Consider the following 8,674-nt stretch of genomic DNA (forward strand, 5'->3'; position numbering starts at 1 on the left):
TTACCTTATCACTTCCTCCCTGGCTGACAGGAGCATACCTATCATGGGCACGGATTATCTGTTCCTTAAACCATCTCCACATTTCGATTGTCCCCATCCTTTACATTTTATGAATCCACGTATTGCCTAATCGCATCACCTTCTCCCATCTATAACTCTTGCCCTGTGGCATGTACCTATCCCCTACCATCGCTAAACTAAACAGAACTGAATTATGGTCACTCTCTCCAAAGTGCTCACCTACAACTAAATCAAACACCTGGCCTGGTTCATTACCAAGCACCAGATCCAGTGTGGCCTCCCCTCTTGTCGGCCCTTCGACCTACTCTGTCAGGAAACCCTCCTGCACACATTGGACAAAAACGGATCCATCTGGTATGTAGTGCTCTTGATTTTCAGTCTGACTTCTATTTATTTTGCCCATCTCTTTTTTAAATGATTGGTTTTGTTATGTTCACAAGCAGTCCTGTCTGATACAATCTGATTTTGTTTAATCCAATTGTTTGTTGAGCTATTGTTTAAAAAATTGGCTTTTGTAAGATTTTACAGCAATGCTTTGAATTGATTCTGCATTACTGAGGTATTATTTTTCCCCATACTCTCAGATTGCTACTTGATCCATCAGCTTTCCCAGTGACAGTTTGAGGTGAGCAATAGTATCACTTGTGTATCCATAAGCTGAGCACAGCACTCAAACTGGGGCTTCATGTACCCTGTACTTGTTTCTCCAAGCTGAAGATGGAAATGTCTTGTCCCTTCAGCTACTTCCATCTTGGATTTGTTGGATATTTTCAATTTCTGCTGGGGCTTTTCCACATCGTTTAGTCCCTGTCTCACTGTCATTGAATACTTGATTTTAAACTCTGCTGTTTTTTTTCTAGTTTCACAGAAGTACAATAAGCTCTGTATCTCTGTTAATCCTGCATCATATTGCTGACATTCATTATTTAGTTTTCAATGAATCATTTGTTGTGAGTAAACAGAGAAATAAAAAGATACAGATTTCACACTAACCACCCCACCCCTCCCACACCCCCATCCCACCAGGATGCCCCCCCTTTGACTTTGAGGCATGACCATTTAATTGATACACATGCATTGGCAGCTGGCACACATTCTAGGTGTGAGATTGGCACAGCATAGATGTGCCATCCAACTAGGTATCCACCATCTTGATTGATGAATGCTGATAAACATGACAAGCTGCCTGGCTTTATGTCTGTGTTAAACAGCAAGGTAGGAGAGTAGTAATGTGAGCATTTAAATATTGGGTAAGGACCTGAAGTACAAACTGGCAATGCAAGGGAAGGCAGGGATGCAGTGAGCATCAAGTAAGTGAGTGCCAAGGAAGCAGGAGAGCAGCCCTGTGCTCAGTCTGCGATCCGGGTGCCCTATCCCTGTTGGCAAAGCCTTCTTTCCGTAGCATTAAGACCAGGGGGTACCAGTGTGCTCCAAAGCGCAGCATTTGGCATTCAGTAAGCGGATCGGAGATGTGCCCTATCAGATCACAGAGGCTGTATCAGGTCAGATGACAATGTCCTTGGGCAAAGGGTGCGTGCAGAATGTGCCCATTGAACATGCCCTGAAACATTGTTGCCATGTGTCTGAGCTGTAGGCCTGGAGCTGCAAAGCTGTGAGCTGGAGTCAGCAGGTACTTGCTCAGGCTGTTATGTGGAGGATTCTGAGCAGGCAATTTTGAACCAGTGGGTGGTAAAAATGGAATCATACAGATTAATGAGGTATGGTTAGGTGGCAATGAGGGTGATAATCCCTATTAATAAAGTGCTCACTGCTCACAAGGAAGAATCTCACCTTGGTGCCTGGAATTCAGGTGCATAATGGGACTTGTTGCTCCCAACATTGAAAAAAGTCTCAAGCAATTTCTCGCGTATTTCTCCCACAGTTCTCACCATTGACTTCATCATTCGGGTCCTGAGAAGATTCTGTCCTCTGAATCTTTGTTGGGCAAGATGCTGTCCTTCACAAACTGAACAGTTTAGGTGCTCTACAGTATGCTCAAGCTTCTTAAGTGTTGATGGAGCTGCACTCATCCAGGCTTTCCATCATATACCTGACTTGTGCCTGGCAGATGATGGACAGACTTTGGGGAGTCAGGAGGTGAGTTACTCGCCCGCAGTACTCCTGGCCTCTGACCTGCTCTTGTAGCTAACCCAGTTCAGTTTCGAGTCAAAGGTATTCACCAGGATCTTGATAGTTATATAAGTGTCCAAGTGTAATGAATATTTTAGTAACACATCCTCAATACAAAGCCTGAAAAAATCAGTTTATTTTTCCCGACCAGTTGTTGTAAGCTGTGGACATTAACTAATAACTAAGATTTTGCAGTTAGTGCACTATTTTAGCCCGGGCATATCTGAAGGTAAAAACTGACAGAACTGTGGATGCTGAAAATCAGAAGCAAAAACAGACGTTGTTGGAAAAGCTCAGCGGGTCTGGCAGTATCTGTGAAGAGGAATCAAAAGTAACATTTTGATTCTGGTTAAAGGGTCACCGAACTTGAAATGTTAACTTTGATTTCTCTTCACAGATGCTGCCAGACCTGCTGAGCTGTTCCAGAAACTTCTGTTTCTATCTGTTGGAAATTTGGGGACTTTGTGTGCTTTGATAAAATTTGTATTTTTTGTGATGACTCCAGGAATAATGGGATTTGATTTCCAGTGGTACCCCACTGAGATGGGGTAATAGCAACATCCAGTTATTGGTGCATACCACTCCTGTTGCTACAGTGCAGCAGCATGAAAGCTGTTACTCAAATTTAAGATACCTTATCATAACACAAGATAGATTGACCACTTTTGAGGCGGCTTTAGACCCATTCATGAATTTGCATGTTACACAGTAAGAAATGATCTTATCAATGTAGCCATTATATCATATTATTGCTTTAATCTGCTCTATTTCAAGATGAAGCATGCAGGGAGAAACTAGGGTGCTTTCTACAAGTGTCTGAAACAAGACCACCTTCACTCTGCAATATATGCATCGGGATTCCTACAGTTCCACATACTATATGGTTTGGTCATTCATAAACAGGATCCAATACATTTGTTTACCATGCTCAAAGCATAGTAGTACCAAGCAATGTAAGATTGACCGTCAGGCTCACAGTGTGGTATACTTGATGGACTGGAAGCTACATATTCTAACACACAGTGTTTTGACCTTTGCAAACATAAAGAATAGCTACACACGATATACCCAGTTCAATTAAATGAAATCGGTGATAGTTATTCTCTTGTTCAGTCCTCAAGGCAATACAGAGTCCAGCTGCCTGCTTTAAATTTATACAAAGCTTTACAGACAACTGTTAATCATCATCTAAACTGAAGCAATCTCGAGAACAATGCCCCAATAATCAGTGTCCACTTGTCAAACAGCCCAGTCATATTCTATATTAAAATGGTGCTCTTCTTTTCATTGTAACTTTTACAATTGACCTGATGAGTGCAAGGCTAAAAGCTTTGACAAAACAGATGTTTTCTTCCCCCAGCAATACTCCAGCTGGAATTGCAGAAAGGACCTCCATGTTGAAAAGAGGGTGAGATTAGAATCCCATAAGGTTTCAACAACTTATGCAATGTTTAAATGGACATCGCTGAGTGGTCAATTAAATTATATTATAATAGACACTCTGTCTTTGTCCAAGGCATGGTTTCACAGCTACACATGTCCATCGTAATTTGTGAGGTGATGCAGCTCATTTAACACCCTTTTATTTTAAAAAACAAATTTTATTAAAGACCTTTTCAAATCTTTTACAAAAGCAACTTAAAACCAGAAAACAAAAAGATGGAGGTAGTACAACAGTATCATATCACAATACTATTAATAATAAACTACCTTCTCTTCTACGCTGAAAATGTGTTGCTGGAAAAGCGCAGCAGGTCAGGCAGCATCCAAGGAACAGGAGAATCAACGTTTCGGGCATTAGCCCTTCTTCAGGAATGAGGAATGTGTGTCCAGCAGGCTGAGATAAAAGGTAGGGAGGAGGGACTTGGGGGAGGGGCGTTGGTAATGCGATAGGTGGAAGGAGGTCAAGGTGAGGGTGATAGGCCGGAGTGGGGTGGGAGCGGAGAGGTCAGGAAGAAGATTGCAGGTTAGGAAGGCGGTGCTGAGTTTGAGGGATTTGACTGAGACAAGGTGGGGGAGGGGAAATGAGGAAACTGGAGAAATCTGAGTTCATCCCTTGTGGTTGGAGGGTTCCTATGTGGAAGATGAGGCGCTCTTCCTCCAACCGTCGAGTTGCTATGGTCTGGCGATGGAGGAGTCCAAGGACCTGCATGTCCTTGGTGGAGTGGGAGGGGGAGTTGAAGTGTTGAGCCACGGGGTGGTTGGGTTGGTTGGTCCGGGTGTCCCAGAGGTGTTCTCTGAAATGTTCCGCAAGTAGGCGGCCTGTCTCCCCAATATAGAGGAGGCCACATCGGGTGCAGCGGATGCAGGGGAAGGTGCGGGGAGTGGAGGTTGGGTTGGTGGGGGGGTGTGGACCTGACGAGGGAGTCACGGAGGGAGTGGTCTTTTCGGAACGCTGATAGGGGAGGGGAGGGAAATATATCTCTGGTGGTGGGGTCCCTTTGGAGGTGGTGGAAATGACGGCGGATGATACACTGTACATGGAGGTTGGTGGGGTGGTAGGTGAGGACCAGTGGGGTTCTGTCCTGGTGGCGGTTGGAGGGGTGGGGCTCAAGGGCGGAGGAGCGGGAAGTGGAAGAGATGTGGTGGAGGGCATCGTCGAGCACGTCAGGGGGGAAATTGCAGTCCTTGAAGAAGGAGGCCATTTGGGTTGTACGGTTTTGGAACTGCTCCTCCTGGGAGCAGATGCGGCGGAGACAAAGGAATTGGGAATATGGGATGGCGTTTTTACAGGGGGCAGGGTGGGAGGAGGTGTAGTCTAGGTAGCTGTGGGAGTCGGTCGGTTTATAGTAAATGTCCGTGTTGATTCGGTCGCCCGAGATAGAAATGGAAAGGTCTAGGAAGGGGAGGGAGGAGTCTGACATGGTCCCAGAACAAACATATCTACTTAACTTAAACTAAACTACAATCAAATTAAATAAAAGTTAAATTAAGTTGAATTCAAATTAACATAAATTTAATTACATCACATTATCTTATTCTATTTCACTTACCACACCTCCACTGAAGCTCCCACCCCTGGGAGCACCAGTCATTATACCCGTATTTTCCCAGCTTCCCCCTCCCAGAGCCCCACAGGCCGCCCAATCTGACTCCCACGGCTATCCCACGGCCCTGGTTCATATTGCCGATAAGTCTGCATGTATATTATTTCAAAAGGGCCGCCATGTCTTATAAAACTGCTCCGTTTTGAGGTGCACCATATTTTTAAGATTGTCTTGGGGGAGATGCTCCATCACCAGCCTGCACCATCCCATAAAACCTGGGGGGTTTTCCAACGTCCAATTCATTAGAATGTTCTTCCTCACACAGTGGGTAAGAACGTTACACAGTCTCTTCTTGTTTCCACTAGAGAAGGCAAGTTTTGCAACTCCAGAAGAAGAAATACCAGATCCACTTTGACTTCAATTCCAAGTTCACAGAGTCTCTACACATCTCCACGGTCAGCATGGTTTTGTGAAGGGTAGGTCGTGCCTCACAAACCTTATTGAGTTCTTTGAGAAGGTGACCAAACAGATAGATGAGAGTAAACCAGTTGATGTGGTGTATATGGATTTCAGCAAGGCGTTCAATAAGGTTCCCCACAGTAGGCTATTGTACAAAATGCGGAGGAATGGGATTGTGGGAGATGTAGCAGTTTGGATCAGTAATTGGCTTGCTGAAAGATGACAGAGGGTGGTAGTTAATGGGAAATGCTCATCCTGGAGTCCAGTTACTAGTGGTGTTGTCGTTGGAGAGAAGAAGGTGGAGAGGTGACTTAATAGAGACATATAAGATAATCAGAGGGTTAGATAGGGTGGACAGGGAGAGCCTTTTTCCAAGTATGGTGACGGTGAGCACGAGGGAGCATAGCTTTAAATTGAGGGGTGATAGATATAGGACAGATGTCACAGGTAGTTTCTTTACTCAGAGAGTAGTAAGGGTATGGAATGCTTTGCCTGCAACGGTAGTAGATTCGCCAACTTTAAGTACATTTAAGTGGTCATTGGACAAGCATATGGACGGACATGGAATAGTGTAGGTTAGATGGGCTTCAGCTTGATATGACAGGTCAGGACAACATCAAGGGCGGAAGGGCCTGTACTGCGCTGTTATGTTCTATGTTCTATGTTCCTATGGCACGCCCTTTCGGTAAATGATACAGAGTACGAACTGAAAGAGTATCTGTACACCAGAGCACTCTTTTTCCACGTCTGACTTGTAAGGCTGAGCCAGGAGCATGGTCTTCCTCTGTACATAATTCCTTATCTAAAAGTACCGGAAAAGGTCCCTTTAAACAATCCATATTTCTGACTTAGTTGACTAATCAACATCAAGATCTCCCCCTCAAATAAATCTCCCAAACAAGAGATTCTCTTATTATCCTATGCCTTAAAGCCGGAGTCCATTGCTCCAGGTTTAAATCATGGGGCTCCCGCCAATGGGGTAAACTACGAGGTCTGAAGTCAATTGCCCTCATCTTGCCTCATTACCCTCCAAGCTTCCAACGTATTTAAAATGGTTGGGCCCTTACACTGCTCAGTCATGGATTTCATTTTATCCATGAATAATAGATTAAATAGGGGACATCTCGACTGCGAGAATTCAATGTCAAACCAAATCGACCCCGAATCCCCCGTACCCGGTCACCCACATATGCTAACAGGGCACTTAGAGTCATAGAGATGAACAGCATGGAAACAGACCCTTCAATCCAACCCGTCCATACCGACCAGATATCCCAACCCAATCTAGTCCTACCTGCCAATACACAGCTCATATCCCTCCAAACCCTTCCTATTCATATACCTATCCAGATGCCTCTTAAATGTTGCAATTGTACCAGCCTCCACCACTTGCTCTGGCAGCTCATTCCATACATGTACCACCCTCTGTGTGAAAAGGTCGCCACTTAGGTCCCTTTTATATCTTTCCCCTCTCACCCTAAATCTATGCCTTCTAGTTCTGGACTCCCTGACCCCAGGGAAAAGATTTTGTCTATTTACCCTATCCATGTCCATCATAATTTTGTAAATTTCCATAAGGTCACCTCTCATCCTCAGATGCTCCAGGAAAAACAGCCCCAGCCTGTTCAGTCTCTCCCCATAGCTCAAATCCTTCAACCCTGGCAACATTCTTGTAAATCTTTTCTGAACCCTTTCAAGTTTCACAACATCTTTCCGATAGGAAGGAGACCAGAATTGCACATAGTATTCGAACAGTGGCCTAACCAATGTCCTGTACAGCCGCAACATGACCTCCCAACTCCTGTACTCAATACTCTGACCAATAAAAGAAAGTATACCAAATGCCTTCTTCACTATCCTATCTACCTGCAACTCCAATTTCAAGGAGCTATGAACTTGCACTCCAAGATCTCTTTGTTCAGCAACACTCCCTAGGACCTTACCATTAAGTGTATAAGTTCTGCTAAGATTTGCTTTCCCAAAATGCAGCACCTCGCATTTATCTGAATTAAACTCCATCTGCCACTTCTCAGCCCATTGACCCATCTGGTCCAGATCCTGTTGTAATCTGAGGTAACCCTCTTCGCTGTCCACTACACCTCCAACTTTGGTGTCATCTGCAAACTTATTCACTGTACCTCTTATGCTCGCATCCAAATCATTTATATAAATGACGAAAAGTAGAGGACCCAGCACTGATACTTGTGGCACTCCACTGGTCACAGGCCTCCAATCTGAAAAACAACCCTCCACCAACACACTCTATCTTCTACCTTTGAGCCAGTTCTGTATCCAAATGGCTAGTTCTCCCTGTATTCTGTGAGATCTAACCTTGCTAACCAGTCTCCCATGGGGAACCTTGTCGAATGTCTTACTGAAATCCATATACATCACATCTACCGCTCTGCCCTCATCAATCCTCTTTGTTACTTCTCAAACACAATCACGTTTGTGAGACATGATTTCCCACGCACAAAGCCATGTTGACTATCCCTAATCAGTTCTTGCCTTTCCAAATACATGTACATCCAGTCCCTCAAGATTCCCTCCAACAACTTGTCCACCACCGAGGTCAGGCTCACTGGTCTATAGTTCCCTAGCTTGTCCTTACCACCGTTCTTAAAGAGTGCCAAAATGTTAGCCAACCTCCAACTTTCCGGCACCTCACCTGTGACTATTGATGATACAAATATCTCAGCAAGAGGCCCGGCAATCACTTCTCTAGCTTCCCAGAGAGTTCTAGGGTACACCTGATCATGTCCTGGGGATTTATCCACCTTTATGCGTTTCAAGACATCCAGCACTTCCTCCTCTGTAATTTGGACATTTTGCAAGGTGTCGTCATCTATTTCCCCACATTCTATATCTTCCATATCCTTTTCCACAGTAAATACTGATGCAAAATACTCATTTAGTATCTCCCCCATTTTCTGCAGCTCCACACAAAGGCCGCCTTGCTGATCTTTGAGAAGCCTTATTCTCTCCCTAGTTACCCTTTTGTCCTTAATGTATTTGTAAAAGCCTTTTGGATTCTCCTTAATTCTACAAGCTATCTCATGTCCGCTTTTTGCCCTCCT

Source organism: Chiloscyllium plagiosum, unplaced genomic scaffold (assembly GCF_037043375.1).
Source record: "Chiloscyllium plagiosum isolate Xiang-an unplaced genomic scaffold, Cpla_swu_hap1 HiC_scaffold_5, whole genome shotgun sequence".
Classification (NCBI taxonomy): Eukaryota; Metazoa; Chordata; class Chondrichthyes; order Orectolobiformes; family Hemiscylliidae; genus Chiloscyllium; species Chiloscyllium plagiosum.